The sequence below is a fragment of the Procambarus clarkii genome, chromosome 90 (genome assembly GCF_040958095.1).
Source record: "Procambarus clarkii isolate CNS0578487 chromosome 90, FALCON_Pclarkii_2.0, whole genome shotgun sequence".
NCBI lineage: Eukaryota > Metazoa > Arthropoda > Malacostraca > Decapoda > Cambaridae > Procambarus > Procambarus clarkii.
Genome location: NC_091239.1, coordinates 5,514,083 through 5,535,180, shown reverse-complemented (window position 1 = coordinate 5,535,180; position 21,098 = coordinate 5,514,083). Strand labels below are relative to the sequence as shown.

At 43.8% G+C, this 21,098-nt stretch overlaps 1 long non-coding RNA gene across 1 annotated transcript in view; it reads right to left on the bottom strand.

Annotated features, from left to right (window-relative positions):
- LOC138359244 (uncharacterized) overlaps window positions 1–21,098 on the bottom strand; it is a 597,135-nt gene that overhangs the window by 9,482 nt on the left and 566,555 nt on the right. The window lies entirely within an intron of this gene.

The following is a 21,098-nucleotide window of genomic DNA, read 5'->3' as shown; positions in this document are numbered from 1 at the left end:
TCGCATGTCTTGCACGCTATACCAGTTTCCTTCCTGATACCCGACTTTGAACACACTTCACACCTGCGACGTTTGGGGATTTTTACCAGCTCATGTTTCAATTTATAGTTCAGGCGAGTCTCTGCTATAACAACACGTCGCTGTTGTCTCTGGGTTGGCAATAAACTACTGTCTGAATCGTCGCTCTCACTATTGTTTTCAAACACTAATGTGGAATATGAATTATCTTCATCAGATTCAGCTTCAGCACTAGGTGTAGACGTGAAGAGAGGGCGCCTCACACCCGACGGGCCAGGTGTTGACGGGTCAGCAGCAGGATACACAGGACCAGTGTCATGATTTATGTCTGGAGCATGAACTAGATGTGGAGATGGTGTAGTTGTTGCAGGCCACTCTGCCTTGTCAAATTTCAATAAAGACCAAATAGCAACTTCATGGAACTAGAGCAGAGTTAGTTTCCTTCGATCATCTGTGTTGGCCTTGTACAATGCATGTACAATGCATTGAGTAAAGACCAAATAGCAACTTCATGGAACTAGAGCAGAGTTAGTTTCCTTCGATCATCTGTGTTGGCCTTGTACAATGCAACCACAAGTTGACATTGAATGTGAATTAACAATGAGACAAGTAAGATTTATACTAATACATTTATACTAACTCTGTTGAGCGTTGACCATTTATACATCAAATCTGTTGATGTGAGCACTTTAGTTTAGTCTGCCGTTTAAAGAAAAAAAGAGCATATCAATGGTATATCACAGAAAACGAATTTATCATAAACTCATGTATTTGTCTTATCATATTGAACTGCATTCATATTTTTAATATATAACAATATGAATATACAAATTTCTGTAAATCCCCTACCTTGTTGGAATCTGTGGAAATGAATGAGCAAATGTGCTGGCTGAAGGCGCTGAAGGAAACCACATTGGTTTCATTTTGGATACAAATGTCCATGGAGATTCAAAATGGAAACTAATTATATAGTTGAACCTGCAGAGACGAGTTTAAGAATCTGTGTTGAGAGTGATGGACACAGCCTTCACAATTATACTTCAGAGAATGTAAACATCTAAGAGTCATTAGAAATATGTGTAGAATAATAAACCCTACATTGTTTGAGTTAGGGAAAAACACCATTTGTGATATATAGATACTATAGCTGTTCCTAAAGATTCACCCTTTTTTGCACCAGCAAGATAACATATAAGATTTTAAGAGTTGACGAATGTTAATATTCTTGTTTGATAAACTGTGAACTTGAGACATAGTTAATAAGAACATATTAACACAACAAAAAGTTTTCAGAATCTTTAACACCACTTTCCAGCAACTTATATAATTTATATAAATTATTTTAGAGAATAATACATAAATTATATATTTAAACATGATATAGTGTTTAGTGGAATGTATAAGGAGTCAAATTGTGTTAAAAAGAGCAATTTTTAGAAAATTTGGAAAAATACTTTTTTCTGTTCAAATTATAACTAAATGGATTTTAAAGGTTTCACTCAGCCAATATATATCATTCACAATTTATTAATGAATTTTACAAAAAAACACCATAAATTTTATATTTAAACATGTAAAAACTATTTGTTTTACATTTGGAAGAATATAATTGTAGAAAAACAATTTATAATTAAACCTTTGTGTTTGGATTTTTTGAGTAAAAGTTTCTCAAAGGCTCTCCTGCACCATTCTCAATGCAAATCAATCCCACACCTATGGGAAGAGATAGGCGAACGTTGTGTAGATGATTTATGTTTGCTGGGAGTAGAGTAGCAACGATAATACCAGTGATGAGAGTAGAGTAGGTAAGATAACACCAGTGATGACAGAAGAGTAGGTAAGATACCACTAGTGATGACATGACAGAACGTAAGATAATACCGGTGATTACATGAAAGAACGTAAGATAATACCAGTGATGACATGAAAGAACGTAAGATAATACCAGTGATGCCCAAAAGTAGGTAAAATAATACCAGTGACGATAGTACAGTAGGTAATATAATACCAGTGATGATAGTTAAGAAGGTAAGATAATACCAGTGATGACAGGAGAGACGGTAAGATAATACTAGTGATGACAGTAGAGTAGCTACGATAATTCCAGTGATGACAGTTGAGTAGGTAAGATAATACCAGTGATGACAGAAGAGCAGGTAAGATAATACCAGTGATGACAGGAGAATAGGTAAGATAATAGCAGTGATTTCAGGAGAGAAGGTAAGATAATACCAGTGATGACAGGAAAGATGGTAAGATAATACCAGTGATGACAGTAGGAGATAATACTAGTGATGACAGTAGAGTAAGTAAGATAATACCAGTAATGACAGGAGAGAAGGTAAGATAATACTCGGGATGACAGTAGATTAGGTAAGATAATACTATTGATGACAGTAGAGTAAGTAAGATAATACCAGTGATGACAGGAGAGAAGGTAAGATAATCCTAGTGATGACAGTAGAGTAGCTACGATAGTACCAGTGATGAGAGTAGAGTAGATAAGATAATACTAGTGATGACAGAAGAGTAGGTAAGATAACAAGAGTGATGACATGAAAGAACGTAAGATAATACCAGTGATGCCCAAAAGTAGGTAAGATAATACCAGTGATGACAGAAGAGAAGGTAAGATAATACCAGTGATGACAGAAAAGTAAGATAATACCAGTGATGACATGAAAGAACGTAAGATAATATGATTGATAATAATAAGATTGATGACAGGAGAGAAGGTAATATAATACTAGTGATGATAGTAAAGTAGGTAAGATAATACCAGTGATGATAGTAAAGTAGGTACGATAATACCAGTGATGACAGGAGAGAAGATAAGTTAATACCAGCGATGACAGGAGAGAGGGTAAGATAATACCAGTGATGACAGGAGGGTAGGTAAGATAATACCAGTGATGACAGTATAATAGGTAAGATAATGCCAGTGATGACAGAAGAGAAGGTAAGATAATACCAGTAATGACATGAGGGTGGGTAAGATAATACCAGTGATGACAGGAAAGTAGGTAAGATAATACCAGTGATGCCAGTAAAATAGGTAGGATAATAGCAGTGATTTCAGGAGAGAAGGTAAGATAATACCAGTGATGGAACGAGAGACCGTAAGATAATACCAGTGATGACAGTAGAGTAGTTAAGATTATAGCTGTGATGACAGGAGGGTGGGTAGGATAATACCAGTGATGGCAGGAGAGTAGGTAAGATAGTACTAGTGATGACAGTAGAATAGGTAAGATAATACAAGTAATGACAGGAGAGAAGGTAAGATAATACCAGTGATGACAGGAGGGTGGGTAAGATAATACCTGTGATGACAGGAGAATAGGTAAGATAATAACAGTAATGACAGTAGATTAGGTAAGATAATACTAGTGATGACAGTAGATTATGTAAGATAATACTAGTGATGACAGTAGATTATGTAAGATAATACTAGTGATGACAGTAGAGTAAGATAATACCAGTGATGACAGGAGAGAAGGTAAGATAATACTAGTGATGACAGTAGAGTAGGGAAGATAATACCAGTGATGACCGGAGAGAAGGTAAGATAATATCAGTGATGACAGGAAAGATGATAAGATAATACCAGTGATGACAGTAGAGTAGGTAAGATAATAACAATGATGACATGAGAGTTGGTAAGATAATACCAGTGATGACAGTAGAGTAGGGAAGATAATACCAGTGATGACAGGAGAGAAGGTAAGATAATATCAGTGATGACAGGAAAGATGATAAGATAATACCAGTGATGAAAGTAGAGTAGGTGAGATAATACTAGTGATGACATGAGAGTTGGTAAGATAACACCAGTGATGAAGTAGAGTAGGTAAGAAACTACCAGTGATGACAGGAGAGAAAGTAAGATAATACAAGTGATGACAGGAGAGTTGGTAAGAAAATTCCATTGATGACATTATAGCAGTTAAGATAATACCAGTGATGACAGTAAAGATGGGAAGATAATACCAGTGATGACAGGAGAGATGGGAAGATAATACCAGTGATGACATGAGAGAAGGTAAGATAACACCAGTGTTGACAGGAGAGAAGATAAGATAATATCAATGATGACAGGACAGATGGTAGGATAATACCAGTGAAGACAGGAGAATAAGTAAGATAATACCAGTGATGACAGGAGAATAGGTTAGATAATACAAGTGATGACAGGAGAGAATGTAAGATAATACCAGTGATGGAAGGAGAGAACGTAAGATAATACTAGTGACGACAAAAGAGAAGGTAAGATAATACCAGTAATGAAATGAGGGTAGGTAAGATAATATCAATGATGACAGTAGAGTATGTAAGATAATACCAGTGATGACAGGAGAGAAGATAAGATAATACCAGTGATGACAGGAAAGTTGGTAAGATAATACATGTGATGACAGGAGAGTAGGTAAGATAATACCAGTGATGACAGGAAAGATGGTAAGATAATACCAGTGATGACAGTAGAATAGGTAAAATAATACTAGTGATGACAGTAGAGTCAGTAAGATAATACCAGTGATGACAGGAGAGAAGGTAAGATAATACTAGTGATGACAGTAGATTAAGTAAGATAATTCCAGTGATGACAGGAGAGAAGGTAAGATAATACTAGTGATGATAGTAGAGTAGCTATGATAATACCAGTGATGAGAGTAGAGTAGGTAAGATAATACCAGTGATGACAGGAGAGAAGGTAAGATAATACTAGTGATGATAGTAGAGTAGGTAAGATAATACCAGTGATGACAGATTAGTAGGAAAGATAACACCAGTGATGACATGAACGAGCGTAAGATAATACCGGTGATGACATGAAAGAACGTAAGATAATACCAGTGATGAATTGAAAGTACGTAAGATAATACCAGTGATCTTCTTGAGATGATTTCGGGGCTTTTTTTTTTTTTTTTAGTGTCTCCGCGGCCCGGTCTTCGACCAGGCCTCCACCTCCAGGAAGCAGCCCGTGACAGCTGACTAACACCCAGGTACCTATTGTACTGCTAGGTAACAGGGGCATAGGGTAAAAGAAACTCTGCCCTATGTTTCTCGCCGGCGCCTGGGATCGAACCCAGGACCACAGGATCACAAGTCCAGCGTGCTGTCCGCTCGGCCGACCGGCTCCCTAATGATACCTAAAAGTAGGTAAGGTAATACCAGTGATGACAGGAGAGAAGGTTATATATTACCAGTGATATCAGGAAAGTAGGTAAGATAATACCAGTGATGATTGTACAGTAGGTAAGATAATACCATTGATGACAGGCGAGACGGTAAGATAATACCAGTGATGGCAGGAGAGTAGGAAAGATAATACCAGTGATGATAGGAGAATAGGTAGGATAATAGCAGTGATTTCAGGAGAGAAGGTAAGACAATACCAGTGACGAACGAGAGAACGTAAGATAATACCAATGATGACAGTAGCGTAGGTAAAATAATACCAGTGATGACAGTAGAGAACGTAAGATAATACCAGTGATGACAGGAGAGATAGTAAGATAATACCAGTAATGACAGGTTGGTGGGTAGGATAATACCAGTGATGACAGGAGAGTAGGTAAGATAATACCAGTGATGACTGGGAGAATAGGTAAGGTAATACAATTGATGACAAGAGAGAAGGTAAGATAATACTGGTGGTGACAGGAGGGTAGGTAAGATAATGCCAGTGATAACAGTAGAATAGGTAAGATAAAACCAATGATGACAGGAGAAAAGATAAGATAATACTAGTGATGACAGTAGATTAAGTAAGATAATACTAGTGATGACAGTAGAGTAAGATAATACCAGTGATGACAGGAGAGAAGGTAAGATAATACTAGTGATGACAGTAGATTAGGTAAGATAATACTAGTGATGACAGTAGAGTAAGATAATACCAAAGATGACAGGAGAGAAGGTAAGATAATACTAGTGATGACAGTGGAGTAATTAAGATAATAACAGTGATGACAGGAGAGGAGGTAAGATATTACTAGTGATGACAGTAGATTAGGTAAGATAATACTAGTGATGACAGTAGAGTAAGATAATACCAGTGATGACAGGAGAGTAGGTAAGATAATAAGAGTGATCACAGTAGAGTAGGTAAAATAATAATAGTGATCACAGTAGAGTAGCAACGATAATACCAGTGATGAGAGTAGAGCAGGTAAGATAACAACAGTGATGACAGAAGAGTAGGTAAGATACCACTAGTGATGACATGACAGAACGTAAGATAATACCGGTGATGACATGAAAGAACGTAAGATAATACCAGTGATGACATGAAAGAACGTAAGATAATACCAGTGATGCCCAAAAGTAGGTAAAATAATACCAGTGACGATAGTACAGTAGGTAATATAATACCAGTGATGATAGTTAAGAAGGTAAGATAATACCAGTGATGACAGGAGAGAAGGTAAGATAATACTAGTGATGACAGGAGAGAAGGTAAGATAATAGCAGTGATTTCAGGAGAGAAGGTAAGATAATACCAGTGATGACAGGAAAGATGGTAAGATAATACCAGTGATGACAGTAGGAGATAATACTAGTGATGACAGTAGAGTAAGTAAGATAATACCAGTAATGACAGGAGAGGAGGTAAGATAATACTCGGGATGACAGTAGATTAGGTAAGATAATACTAGTGATGACAGTAGAGTAGCTACGATAGTACCAGTGATGAGAGTAGAGTAGATAAGATAATACTAGTGATGACAGAAGAGTAGGTAAGATAACAACAGTGATGACATGAAAGAACGTAAGATAATACCAGTGATGCCCAAAAGTAGGTAAGATAATACCAGTGATGACAGAAGAGAAGGTAAGATAATACCAGTGATGACAGAAAAGTAAGATAATACCAGTGATGACATGAAAGAATGTAAGATAATACGATTGATAATAATAAGATTGATGACAGGAGAGAAGGTAATATAATACTAGTGATATCAGGAAAGTAGGTAAGATAATACAAGTGATGATAGTAAAGTAGGTAAGATAATACCAGTGATGATAGTAAAGTAGGTAAGATAATACCGGTGATGACAGGAGAGAAGGTAAGTTAATACCAGCGATGACAAGAGAGAAGGTAAGATAATACCAGAGATGACAGGAGGGTAGGTAAGATAATACCAGTGATAACAGTAGAATAGGTAAGATAATGCCAGTGATGACAGAAGAGAAGGTAAGATAATACCAGTAATGACATGAGGGTGGGTAAGATAATACCAGTGATGACAGGAAAGTAGGTAAGATAATACCAGTGATGCCAGTAAAATAGGTTTGGATAATAGCAGTGATTTCAGGAGAGAAGGTAAGATAATACCAGTGATGGAACGAGAGACCGTAAGATAATACCAGTGATGACAGTAGAGTAGTTAAGATAATACCTGTGATGACAGGAGGGTGGGTAGGATAATACCAGTGATGGCAGGAGAGTAGGTAAGATAATACTAGTGATGACAGTAGAATAGGTAAGATAATACAAGTGATGACAGGAGAGAAGGTAAGATAATACCAGTGATGACAGGAGGGTGGGTAAGATATGTTACGAACCCGGATCCAGCGTCCGAGCACGGAGCAGTAACGACCACGCCATCTGTGGGTCAGCTCCCGAAACCCCCGCCAAACGGACGACGACACCTGGTGAGGAGAAGGTGTACCAGCCACAAGGGCCAGTTTCCAGTCCTGTGCAGCTCACAACACAGCCGCTCCTGACCTCTGGTGAGGTGGTGCTCCGACGACAGCGCCATCTATGGACTGGATACGTCAGGTGTTTGTGTCCGAGCCCGTAAGTGAGGTGTTTTTGTGTCCCGGTTATTGATGACGTATCTGCTTACAGAGTCGACCTGGGACTACTGTGGTGGGAGTCGAGTCAGTCTACCCGAGGCAGCCAGTCTCCATACCTTGAACCTTGCTGCAGCTGTTGTGAAGTCGTCCCCCCGGAAGAACACTGTAGTGTGTTAGCCTGCCAGTGGAGTGGCAGTAAAAGGATTTACCCGGGACCGACTGTTGGAGACGATCATCCACTGGGGTACTGAAGACAGGAGAGTGATTTGTGGTGTCACACGAGGCTCCTGTCTAGGGCGTTCCCCCTTCATCGTTCGTGGAGTGGCCGTACCAGCCTTGTTGGCTCAGAACCTGCCAGCAGACCAGCTGGACGTGTGGTTGACGGCCTCCACGGCGGTGGCCCCAGTGGACATGTGTTTTGGCTGACCTGTGGCCAGGGTAGGCTCAGCTTCTTTGAAGAATTCGTTGTGTGGCCACAAAGAAAGCACCAAGGATTCAGCGCCTAGCTTATGGATACAGAGTCTTCAGCAGAAGACTACATTGTGAAGAATCCCCTTGTCAAGTGTTAATATCCCTCCCCCTTGTGCACTCTTTTATTTTATATATTTAATCGGTGATGGTGAAAATTATAATATTAAGTTCTTAGCTTTCTTTCCCTACTCCCTTTAAGTTACTTGCGTCACGGATCTCATCCCTTGATAGCCACTACTGGCTTGGGAACGGATATATATATCTGACTCTAACAACATCAGAGTGAGAACCCCGTTGCGTCCCGAGAGGGTCGTAACATAATTGGCATCCCCAGCGGGATCCGTCCCCTTGTTAAGTATGTTTGACAGGGGTGGTGAAGTGGCGTAATCCCTGTATATAATTCCCCCTGTGTGACGATTGTGACGTTATACGTCCTGTGCGGTGCTCAGTGATTCAGTGCAATATTGTAGAGCGAAGAGTTCGCTGTGATTCAGTGCAATATTGTAGAGCGAAGAGTTCGCTGTGATTCAGTGCAATATTGGGTAGTGCGGTGCCCGAAGTGATTACGTGCAATATTGGCAAGTGCAGTGTTTGGTGCGATAAAGTGCAATATTGACGTAGAACAGTGCTCGGTGCATTAAGTGTTAACGTGTAAGCGGTGTGTCAAGTGCTAGTTGAGTGTTCCATCTGTGACAATGGCAGAAAAAGCTACCATCGATGATCTGGACGATGTTCAGGCTTTTCTGAACAGAGTGGACTGTCTTGCCAGATTAAAATATCTGAGCAAACCAGAGCTTGTACTAGTGAGCGCCTACCAGGAGATCAAGATCCGTGCCAGTGATTCCCGTGTGGAGATCTTGTCCAAGGTTCACCGGCACCTGAAGGCAGAAGAGAAACAGGAAGGCGAGACTCCTAGTACAAGGGAAGGTGAGGAAATAGCTTCCACGGAAAGGAAGATAAGGGCAGTGACATTGACAGTGATGCAGGTGAGCTTAATATCAGCTTCCTAACAGTCAAAATGCGTGCCCTAGAGATTAATCGCGAGATAGAGTGGAAGAAGTTAGAATTAGAACGAGAATTAAAAGATAAAGAAATGGAGATGAAAGAAAAAGAATTGGCGATGAGGCGTTTAGAATTAGAAAGAGAAGAGAAGCGAGAGAGAGAAGAGAGAGAAAGAGAAGAAAGAAGAGAAGAACGAGAAAGAGAAGAAAGAAGAGAAGAACGAGAAAGAGAAGAAAAAGAAAGACAGAGACAACATGAACTAGAAGTATTACGATTAGGCGCTGGACAGAGACAAACTGGAGCAAGCGGTTTCGATCCGGTAAGGAATATCAAAATGGTCCCCAAATTCAACGAGAGAGAAGTTTCGAAGTTCTTCGCAGCCTTCGAGAAAGTCGCTGCCTCTTTGGAGTGGCCAAGGGAGAATTGGGCCATCATGATACAGTCAGTCTTGACTGGGAAGGCCCAAATCGCCTACTCTACGTTATCCCTTGACGACTCCGGCGATTACGACAAGGTGAAGAAGGTTGTGCTCATGGCGTACCAATTGGTACCTGAGGCATACAGGCAGAAGTTTAGAAACCTGAAGAAGACCTCAGAGCACACTTTCACCGAATTCGCCACGATCAAGGAGCGACTTTTCCAAGAATGGTGTGCCTCTCGGAAGGTGGAGACCAAAGAAGACCTCGAGCAGTTGATTCTGCTCGAGGACTTCAAGGATTGTTTGTCTGGAGACCTCAAGACGTACTTAGAGGAACAGCAGGTAGAGACATTGAGTGCAGCAGCCACCATGGCTGAAGAGTATATCCTGACTCATAGGCCGTCTGCTAAGTACGTCCCGAGGAATTACCAGCGCCGGTTTGACAGACCTCAGGACGATGAAGAGGAAAGACTCGTCCCACAAAGCGCTAAGAAGACGCCCCCAAGTAGCCCTCGAAGGACTAGTCCTAGTAGTCCGAAACACCGGAGTCCAAGGAAGAATATGGTGTGCTGGACTTGTGGGCAGAAAGGGCATATAGCTGCTAGGTGCCGAGGCAGAAGAGGTGGCAGCGCACGTAGGGAGGTGATGATGATGAGCTGTGTTATACCACCAGCAGGAAGCCAGTCGACGACGACGCAGGAAGGACCAAGTTTGTTTGCCCCCCACACTTCAAGCGGGTATGTAACGAGTGATCATACTGGTAGATCAGTTGTAGTGCTCAGAGATAGTGGAGCAGCCCAGTCCCTGATCATGAAGAGCTCGTTACCTGAGGGAGTAAGTGTGGATGGGAGACCAGAGGTTGTCCTGGTTGGGTTTCCTAGGACGCAGTACATCGCCCCCTTAGTGCCAGTGCATCTCGACTCGCCTTACTTCAGCGGCACATGTGCGTTGGCAGTAGTCGATACCCTCCCTGTGGCTGGGATTGACGTGGTACTAGCCAACGACTTGGTGACCGATTGGAGCACCAATCATCCCAAGATAGCGGACGAGTCAGCCAGAACAGTACAGTCAGAGGTGTCTACAGGCAATGGTAATGTCCAGGTAAAGACAGACCCGGATGTAACTATGTTTAATTTGTCCTCTCGCCTACAGATTGAGAACGTTCTAGCAGTGTCTCCTGATTTTTCTCTCGCCAAGAAACATGAGGTTACGATGGCAGAAGTACCTGAGCTAGAAGAGAGGCCTTGTGTGCAGGCACCCACGGATACTAACGAGTCTGGAGCGAAGGCGGATGTGTGCTTGCGGTATGGCAAGTTACAGCGTGTATTGAACCAGCCAGAGATTCCCCAGACGTCAGAGGTATGTGAGGTGTGTTCAAAAGGTCTAGTGCCCTCTTCAGTCCAAGCCAGGCTTGTGGATGTTGCCGGCTATGGACATGACTGGCTCGGGAAGCTTATCCCTCAATTGGCCCCATGTTTCTTAGCGATATTTTGTTTTATTCTCCTATGCATTCTCTGTGTTCTCAGTAAGGATCAGTGGACGACCCGAAGGATGATGGCTCCCGTGAAAATCGTGAAGAGGTCCCAGGGATTGGAGATTTGTACTGCAAGTGTTGCAGTTGAAGAAGGGACCTGGAAGGTAATAGTAGATACAGGAGGTACAAGAAATGATAATATGAGTGACTGTTTCCGACAGGTTGACACCCCCCCGCGTGACTGCTGAGCCTCAATGCAGCGTTATGTGGAACGTTGGTCGACCTGACGGTGGCAGAGCGAATGCCATCTGCGACGTACGAACAGCCCCGTTGGGACTAGGTGTGGACCTAGTAGAGTATGCTGCAAGTATTGTTTTACCCGCTGTCGCTGTCACTCTGAATTATCAGACCCCTGTATTCCAGGTGCCCGACTCCCTGAAGGACCACCGGACCGGTACTAGAAATACCGTCTGGGATCAGCCATCATCGGTGCCACGACACAGGGAAGTGTCGAGTCGCCCCTCATCGTGTCCACACCAATCCTTACTTGAGACATGTGAGATGACGCCCCTGCTTGACATCGCAGTGGAGACGTGGAAGGTTACGCCAGACAGGACATCGCCTTCAATCTTCAAGTTCCCGTTGTGCCGGAATTGCCCAGTAGGACAGTTCTGTGGACGAGACAGCCTCGCCATTCCAGATTATAAAGCATGTGTGTCCATTTGGAGTTGTGTCGCCGTACTAATTTGGTTTGTGTCTCTTTTTATAGAACCCCAAACCAAATTCTTTTTGGTGGGGAGGTGTTACGAACCCGGATCCAGCGTCCGAGCACGGAGCAGTAACGACCACGCCATCTGTGGATCAGCTCCCGAAACCCCCGCCAAACGGACGACGACACCTGGTGAGGACAAAGTGTACCAGCCACAAGGGCCAGTTTCCAGTCCTGTGCAGCTCACAACACAGCCGCTCCTGACCTCTGGTGAGGTGGTGCTCCGACGACAGCGCCATCTATGGACTGGATACGTCAGGTGTTTGTGTCCGAGCCCGTAAGTGAGGTGTTTTTGTGTCCCGGTTATTGATGACGTATCTGCTTACAGAGTCGACCTGGGACTACTGTGGTGGGAGTCGAGTCAGTCTACCCGAGGCAGCCAGTCTCCATACCTTGAACCTTGCTGCAGCTGTTGTGAAGTCGTCCCCCCGGAAGAACACTGTAGTGTGTTAGCCTGCCAGTGGAGTGGCAGTAAAAGGATTTACCCGGGACCGACTGTTGGAGACGATCATCCACTGGGGTACTGAAGACAGGAGAGTGATTTGTGGTGTCACACGAGGCTCCTGTCTAGGGCGTTCCCCCTTTATCGTTCGTGGAGTGGCCGTACCAGCCTTGTTGGCTCAGAACCTGCCAGCAGACCAGCTGGACGTGTGGTTGACGGCCTCCACGGCGGTGGCCCCAGTGGACATGTGTTTTGGCTGACCTGTGGCCAGGGTAGGCTCAGCTTCTTTGAAGAATTCGTTGTGTGGCCACAAAGAAAGCACCAAGGATTCAGCGCCTAGCTTATGGATACAGAGTCTTCAGCAGAAGACTACATTGTGAAGAATCCCCTTGTCAAGTGTTAATATCCCTCCCCCTTGTGCACTCTTTTATTTTATATATTTAATCGGTGATGGTGAAAATTATAATATTAAGTTCTTAGCTTTCTTTCCCTACTCCCTTTAAGTTACTTGCGTCACGGATCTCATCCCTTGATAGCCACTACTGGCTTGGGAACGGATATATATATCTGACTCTAACAACATCAGAGTGAGAACCCCGTTGCGTCCCGAGAGGGTCGTAACATAATTGGCATCCCCAGCGGGATCCGTCCCCTTGTTAAGTATGTTTGACAGGGGTGGTGAAGTGGCGTAATCCCTGTATATAATTCCCCCTGTGTGACGATTGTGACGTTATACGTCCTGTGCGGTGCTCAGTGATTCAGTGCAATATTGTAGAGCGAAGAGTTCGCTGTGATTCAGTGCAATATTGTAGAGCGAAGAGTTCGCTGTGATTCAGTGCAATATTGGGTAGTGCGGTGCCCGAAGTGATTACGTGCAATATTGGCAAGTGCAGTGTTTGGTGCGATAAAGTGCAATATTGACGTAGAACAGTGCTCGGTGCATTAAGTGTTAACGTGTAAGCGGTGTGTCAAGTGCTAGTTGAGTGTTCCATCTGTGACAATGGCAGAAAAAGCTACCATCGATGATCTGGACGATGTTCAGGCTTTTCTGAACAGAGTGGACTGTCTTGCCAGATTAAAATATCTGAGCAAACCAGAGCTTGTACTAGTGAGCGCCTACCAGGAGATCAAGATCCGTGCCAGTGATTCCCGTGTGGAGATCTTGTCCAAGGTTCACCGGCACCTGAAGGCAGAAGAGAAACAGGAAGGCGAGACTCCTAGTACAAGGGAAGGTGAGGAAATAGCTTCCACGGAAAGGAAGATAAGGGCAGTGACATTGACAGTGATGCAGGTGAGCTTAATATCAGCTTCCTAACAGTCAAAATGCGTGCCCTAGAGATTAATCGCGAGATAGAGTGGAAGAAGTTAGAATTAGAACGAGAATTAAAAGATAAAGAAATGGAGATGAAAGAAAAAGAATTGGCGATGAGGCGTTTAGAATTAGAAAGAGAAGAGAAGCGAGAGAGAGAAGAGAGAGAAAGAGAAGAAAGAAGAGAAGAACGAGAAAGAGAAGAAAGAAGAGAAGAACGAGAAAGAGAAGAAAAAGAAAGACAGAGACAACATGAACTAGAAGTATTACGATTAGGCGCTGGACAGAGACAAACTGGAGCAAGCGGTTTCGATCCGGTAAGGAATATCAAAATGGTCCCCAAATTCAACGAGAGAGAAGTTTCGAAGTTCTTCGCAGCCTTCGAGAAAGTCGCTGCCTCTTTGGAGTGGCCAAGGGAGAATTGGGCCATCATGATACAGTCAGTCTTGACTGGGAAGGCCCAAATCGCCTACTCTACGTTATCCCTTGACGACTCCGGCGATTACGACAAGGTGAAGAAGGTTGTGCTCATGGCGTACCAATTGGTACCTGAGGCATACAGGCAGAAGTTTAGAAACCTGAAGAAGACCTCAGAGCACACTTTCACCGAATTCGCCACGATCAAGGAGCGACTTTTCCAAGAATGGTGTGCCTCTCGGAAGGTGGAGACCAAAGAAGACCTCGAGCAGTTGATTCTGCTCGAGGACTTCAAGGATTGTTTGTCTGGAGACCTCAAGACGTACTTAGAGGAACAGCAGGTAGAGACATTGAGTGCAGCAGCCACCATGGCTGAAGAGTATATCCTGACTCATAGGCCGTCTGCTAAGTACGTCCCGAGGAATTACCAGCGCCGGTTTGACAGACCTCAGGACGATGAAGAGGAAAGACTCGTCCCACAAAGCGCTAAGAAGACGCCCCCAAGTAGCCCTCGAAGGACTAGTCCTAGTAGTCCGAAACACCGGAGTCCAAGGAAGAATATGGTGTGCTGGACTTGTGGGCAGAAAGGGCATATAGCTGCTAGGTGCCGAGGCAGAAGAGGTGGCAGCGCACGTAGGGAGGTGATGATGATGAGCTGTGTTATACCACCAGCAGGAAGCCAGTCGACGACGACGCAGGAAGGACCAAGTTTGTTTGCCCCCCACACTTCAAGCGGGTATGTAACGAGTGATCATACTGGTAGATCAGTTGTAGTGCTCAGAGATAGTGGAGCAGCCCAGTCCCTGATCATGAAGAGCTCGTTACCTGAGGGAGTAAGTGTGGATGGGAGACCAGAGGTTGTCCTGGTTGGGTTTCCTAGGACGCAGTACATCGCCCCCTTAGTGCCAGTGCATCTCGACTCGCCTTACTTCAGCGGCACATGTGCGTTGGCAGTAGTCGATACCCTCCCTGTGGCTGGGATTGACGTGGTACTAGCCAACGACTTGGTGACCGATTGGAGCACCAATCATCCCAAGATAGCGGACGAGTCAGCCAGAACAGTACAGTCAGAGGTGTCTACAGGCAATGGTAATGTCCAGGTAAAGACAGACCCGGATGTAACTATGTTTAATTTGTCCTCTCGCCTACAGATTGAGAACGTTCTAGCAGTGTCTCCTGATTTTTCTCTCGCCAAGAAACATGAGGTTACGATGGCAGAAGTACCTGAGCTAGAAGAGAGGCCTTGTGTGCAGGCACCCACGGATACTAACGAGTCTGGAGCGAAGGCGGATGTGTGCTTGCGGTATGGCAAGTTACAGCGTGTATTGAACCAGCCAGAGATTCCCCAGACGTCAGAGGTATGTGAGGTGTGTTCAAAAGGTCTAGTGCCCTCTTCAGTCCAAGCCAGGCTTGTGGATGTTGCCGGCTATGGACATGACTGGCTCGGGAAGCTTATCCCTCAATTGGCCCCATGTTTCTTAGCGATATTTTGTTTTATTCTCCTATGCATTCTCTGTGTTCTCAGTAAGGATCAGTGGACGACCCGAAGGATGATGGCTCCCGTGAAAATCGTGAAGAGGTCCCAGGGATTGGAGATTTGTACTGCAAGTGTTGCAGTTGAAGAAGGGACCTGGAAGGTAATAGTAGATACAGGAGGTACAAGAAATGATAATATGAGTGACTGTTTCCGACAGGTTGACACCCCCCCGCGTGACTGCTGAGCCTCAATGCAGCGTTATGTGGAACGTTGGTCGACCTGACGGTGGCAGAGCGAATGCCATCTGCGACGTACGAACAGCCCCGTTGGGACTAGGTGTGGACCTAGTAGAGTATGCTGCAAGTATTGTTTTACCCGCTGTCGCTGTCACTCTGAATTATCAGACCCCTGTATTCCAGGTGCCCGACTCCCTGAAGGACCACCGGACCGGTACTAGAAATACCGTCTGGGATCAGCCATCATCGGTGCCACGACACAGGGAAGTGTCGAGTCGCCCCTCATCGTGTCCACACCAATCCTTACTTGAGACATGTGAGATGACGCCCCTGCTTGACATCGCAGTGGAGACGTGGAAGGTTACGCCAGACAGGACATCGCCTTCAATCTTCAAGTTCCCGTTGTGCCGGAATTGCCCAGTAGGACAGTTCTGTGGACGAGACAGCCTCGCCATTCCAGATTATAAAGCATGTGTGTCCATTTGGAGTTGTGTCGCCGTACTAATTTGGTTTGTGTCTCTTTTTATAGAACCCCAAACCAAATTCTTTTTGGTGGGGAGGTGTTACGAACCCGGATCCAGCGTCCGAGCACGGAGCAGTAACGACCACGCCATCTGTGGATCAGCTCCCGAAACCCCCGCCAAACGGACGACGACACCTGGTGAGGACAAAGTGTACCAGCCACAAGGGCCAGTTTCCAGTCCTGTGCAGCTCACAACACAGCCGCTCCTGACCTCTGGTGAGGTGGTGCTCCGACGACAGCGCCATCTATGGACTGGATACGTCAGGTGTTTGTGTCCGAGCCCGTAAGTGAGGTGTTTTTGTGTCCCGGTTATTGATGACGTATCTGCTTACAGAGTCGACCTGGGACTACTGTGGTGGGAGTCGAGTCAGTCTACCCGAGGCAGCCAGTCTCCATACCTTGAACCTTGCTGCAGCTGTTGTGAAGTCGTCCCCCCGGAAGAACACTGTAGTGTGTTAGCCTGCCAGTGGAGTGGCAGTAAAAGGATTTACCCGGGACCGACTGTTGGAGACGATCATCCACTGGGGTACTGAAGACAGGAGAGTGATTTGTGGTGTCACACGAGGCTCCTGTCTAGGGCGTTCCCCCTTTATCGTTCGTGGAGTGGCCGTACCAGCCTTGTTGGCTCAGAACCTGCCAGCAGACCAGCTGGACGTGTGGTTGACGGCCTCCACGGCGGTGGCCCCAGTGGACATGTGTTTTGGCTGACCTGTGGCCAGGGTAGGCTCAGCTTCTTTGAAGAATTCGTTGTGTGGCCACGAAGAAAGCACCAAGGACTCAGCGCCTAGCTTATGGATCCAGAGTCTTCAGCAGAAGACTACATTGTGAAGAATCCCCTTGTCAAGTGTTAATATCCCTCCCCCTTGTGCACTCTTTTATTTTATATATTTAATCGGTGATGGTGAAAATTATAATATTAAGTTCTTAGCTTTCTTTCCCTACTCCCTTTAAGTTACTTGCGTAACGGATCTCATCCCTTGATAGCCACTACTGGCTTGGGAATGGATATATATATCTGACTCTAACAACATCAGAGTGAGAACCCTGTTGCATCCCGAGAGGGTCGTAACAAGATAATACCTGTGAAGACAGGAGAATAGGTAAGATAATAACAGTAATGACAGTAGATTAGGTAAGATAATACAAGTGATGACAGTAGATTAGGTAAGATAATACTAGTGATGACAGTAGATTAGGTAAGATAATATTAGTGATGACAGTAGATTAGGTAAGATAATACTAGTGATGACAGTAGATTAGGCAAGATAATACTAGTGATGACAGTAGATTAGGTAAGATAATACTAGTGATGACAGTAGATTAGGTAAGATAATACTAGTGATGACAGTAGATTAGGTAAGATAATACTAGTGATGACAGTAGATTAGGTAAAATAATACTAGTGATGACAGTAGAGTAAGTGAGATAATACCAGTGATGACAGGAGAGAAGGAAAGATAATACTAGTGATGACAGTAGATTAGGTAAGATAATACTAGTGATGACAGTAGATTAGGTAAGATAATACTAGTGATGACAGTAGATTAGGTAATATAATACTAGTGATAACAGAGGAGTAAGTAAGATAATACCAGTGATGACATGAGAAAAGGAAAGATAATACTGGTGGTGACAGTAGATTAGGTAAGATAATACTAGTGATGACAGTAGAGTAAGTAGGATAATACCAGTGATGACAGGAGAGAAGGTAAGATAATACTAGTGATGACAGTAGATTAGGTAAGATAATACTAGTGATGACAGTAGAGTAAGTAGGATAATACCAGTGATGACAGGAGAGAAGGTAAGATAATACCAGTGATGACAGAAGAGTAGGAAAGATAACACCAGTGATGACATGAAAGAACGTAAGATAATACCAGTGATGACATGAAAGTACATAAGATAATACCAGTGATGCCCAAAAGTAGGTAAGATAATACCAGTGATGACAGGAGAGAAGGTTATATATTACCAGTGATATCAGGAAAGTAGGTAAGATAATACCAGTGATGACAGTACAGTAGGTAAGATAATACCAGTGATGACAGGCGGGTGGGTAGGATAATACCAGTGATGACAAGAGAGTAGGTAAGATAAAACCAGTGATGACAGGGAGAATAGGTAAGGTAATGCAATTGATGACAGGAGAGAAGGTAAGATAATACTAGTGATGACAGGAGGGTAGGCAAGATAATGCCAGTGAAAACAGTAGAATAGGTAAGATAAAATCAGTGATGACAGGAGAAAAGATAAGATAATACCAGTGATGACAGGAGAGTTGGTAAGATAATATCTGTGTTGACAGGAGAGTAGGTAAGCTAATACCAGTGATGAAAGGAAAGATGGTAAGATAATACCAGTGATGAAAGTAGATTAGGTAAGATAATACTAGTGATGACAGTAGTGTAAGTAAGATAATACCAGTGATGACTGGAAAGAAGGTAAGATAATACTAGTGATGACAGTAGATTAGGTAAGATAATACTAGTGATGACAGTAGAGTAATTAAGATATTACCAGTGATGACAAGAGAGAAGGTAAGATAATACTAGTGATGACAGTAGAGTAGCTACGATAATACTATTGATGAGAGTAGGGTAGGTGTAGCTACGATAATACTATTGATGAGAGTAGGGTAGGTAAAATAATACCAGTGATGACAGGAGAGTAGGTAAGATAATACCTGTGATGACTGGAGAGTAGCTACGATAATACCAGTGTTGACAGGAATGTAGGTAAGATAATATAAGTGATGACAGTTAAGAAGGTAAGAAAATACCTGTGATGACAGGAGAGAAGGTAAGAAAATACCTGTGATGACAGGAGAGAAGGTAAGATAATACTAGTGAAGACAGTAGATTAGGTAAGATAATACTGGTGTAGAGAAATTAAGATCTGTAAGAACATGAACTGGGTAATAATAAATTGTATCCCTGAAATGTTTAAGTGCCCAGACAACTGCCAAGGCTTCTCATTCTGTTACGCTATAATTTTCCTCTTCTTTAGATAATGTACGGCTTGCACAAGCTATTGCGTGATCTCTGTGACCTTCTGTTTGATGTAATGCAGCACCTAAACCAATGTCACTAGCATCTGTAGCCAACGTAAAAGGTTTAGAAAAATCTGGGTACCTAAGGACAGGTGACGAGATCAAGGCTGCATGAGGTTTTTTTTATGACTGATCCCGGGCCACTCCCCAAACAAAGGGTTCATCTTTTCTTTGCAACTTGTTAAGTGGGGCGGCTATAATAGAGAATCCAGCAATAAATGAGCGATAAAATCCTACAAGACCTGTGAACTGTTTTACGGCTTCTGCGGTACAAGGCGTTAGAAAATCACGAGCCGCAACAATTTTTTATTCATTCAATGTAATACCTGAAGGTGTAACTGTATGACCTAGGAAATTAATCTTCTCCTTTAAAAATTAACATTTTGCAAGCTCATTTTTTAATTTGCTTCTGCGAGCTTTGCAAGTACTTTCTCAAGGTTCTGGAAATGAGTCTGAACATCTTGCGACATGATTATGAGATCATTAAGGTAAACTAGAAGAGTACTTCCTATCAATCTACGAAATAGATTTGTCATGAGCTGTAAAAAGGTTATTGGACTACTCCGCAAACCAAACGGTATTCTTTTGAAATGAAAATTGTCATTGGGAGTACTAAAGGCTGTCAATTGTTTACTTTCCTCATCAAGGGGGGATTTGCCAGAATCCCTGCAATAAATCTAATGTTGAGAATACTTTGTTTCGACCAATACTTTGCAACAAATCATATAGGACTGGAAGTTGGAAATGATCAGGTATCGTTACTCTGTTAAGCTTCCGATAATCGATTACAGGTCTCCCAGGCCAGCGTCCGAGCACGGAGCAGTGACGACCGCGCCATCTGTGGGTCAGCTCCCGAAACCCCTTCCAAATGGACAATGCCATCTAGTGAGGACAGGATATACCAGCCACAGGGGCTGGTTTCCCGTCCTGATCAGCTCATAACATAGCCGCTGCTGACCTCTGGTGAGGTGACGCTTAGACAGCAATGCCATCTATGGAGTGGATAGGTGGGCGTTTGTGTCTAAGCCTGTAAGTGAGGTGCCCTAGGGTGTCCCTAGTACTGATGACGTGTCTGATTACAGAGTCGACCTGGGACTGCTGAATCGGACGGTGGATCAGTCTACCCAAGGCAGCCATAGTATCTCCACGCATTTGTTGCAGAAGCTGTAAGTCACCCCCCCCCCCCCCCGGATGAACACTGTTGTGTTAGCCTGCCTGTGAGGTGGCAGAACCAGGGATTGTCGTACCCGGGGCTGACTGGTGGAGAAGACTAGCCACTGGGGTGTTGTGGTGAGGAGAGTGATCTGTGGAATCACACGAGGCTCCTGCCTAGGGCTCGCAACCCTAGTATCGGTCGTGGAGTGGCCTACGCAGCGCAGCTGATTGGAACCTGCCAGCTACAGGCTGGATTTGTGGTTGAAGGCCTCCACGACGGTGCACCCAGTGGGACTGTGATTTGGCTGGCCTGTGGCCGGGGTAGACTCGTCTAGAGAATCTAAGGATTCATCGTGAGGCCACGAGAAGAGGACCAGGGCTACTCATCGTGAGCACCCTGGAGCATCCGGTGTCTTCGGAGGAAGACGAGTTATTGTAAATAAGAAGTGTTGTAATAGCAACCCCGCGTGTGACTGTGATATATTTATTTATGGTGGTGGTAGCAATATATATTTAGTTTTGTGTATTT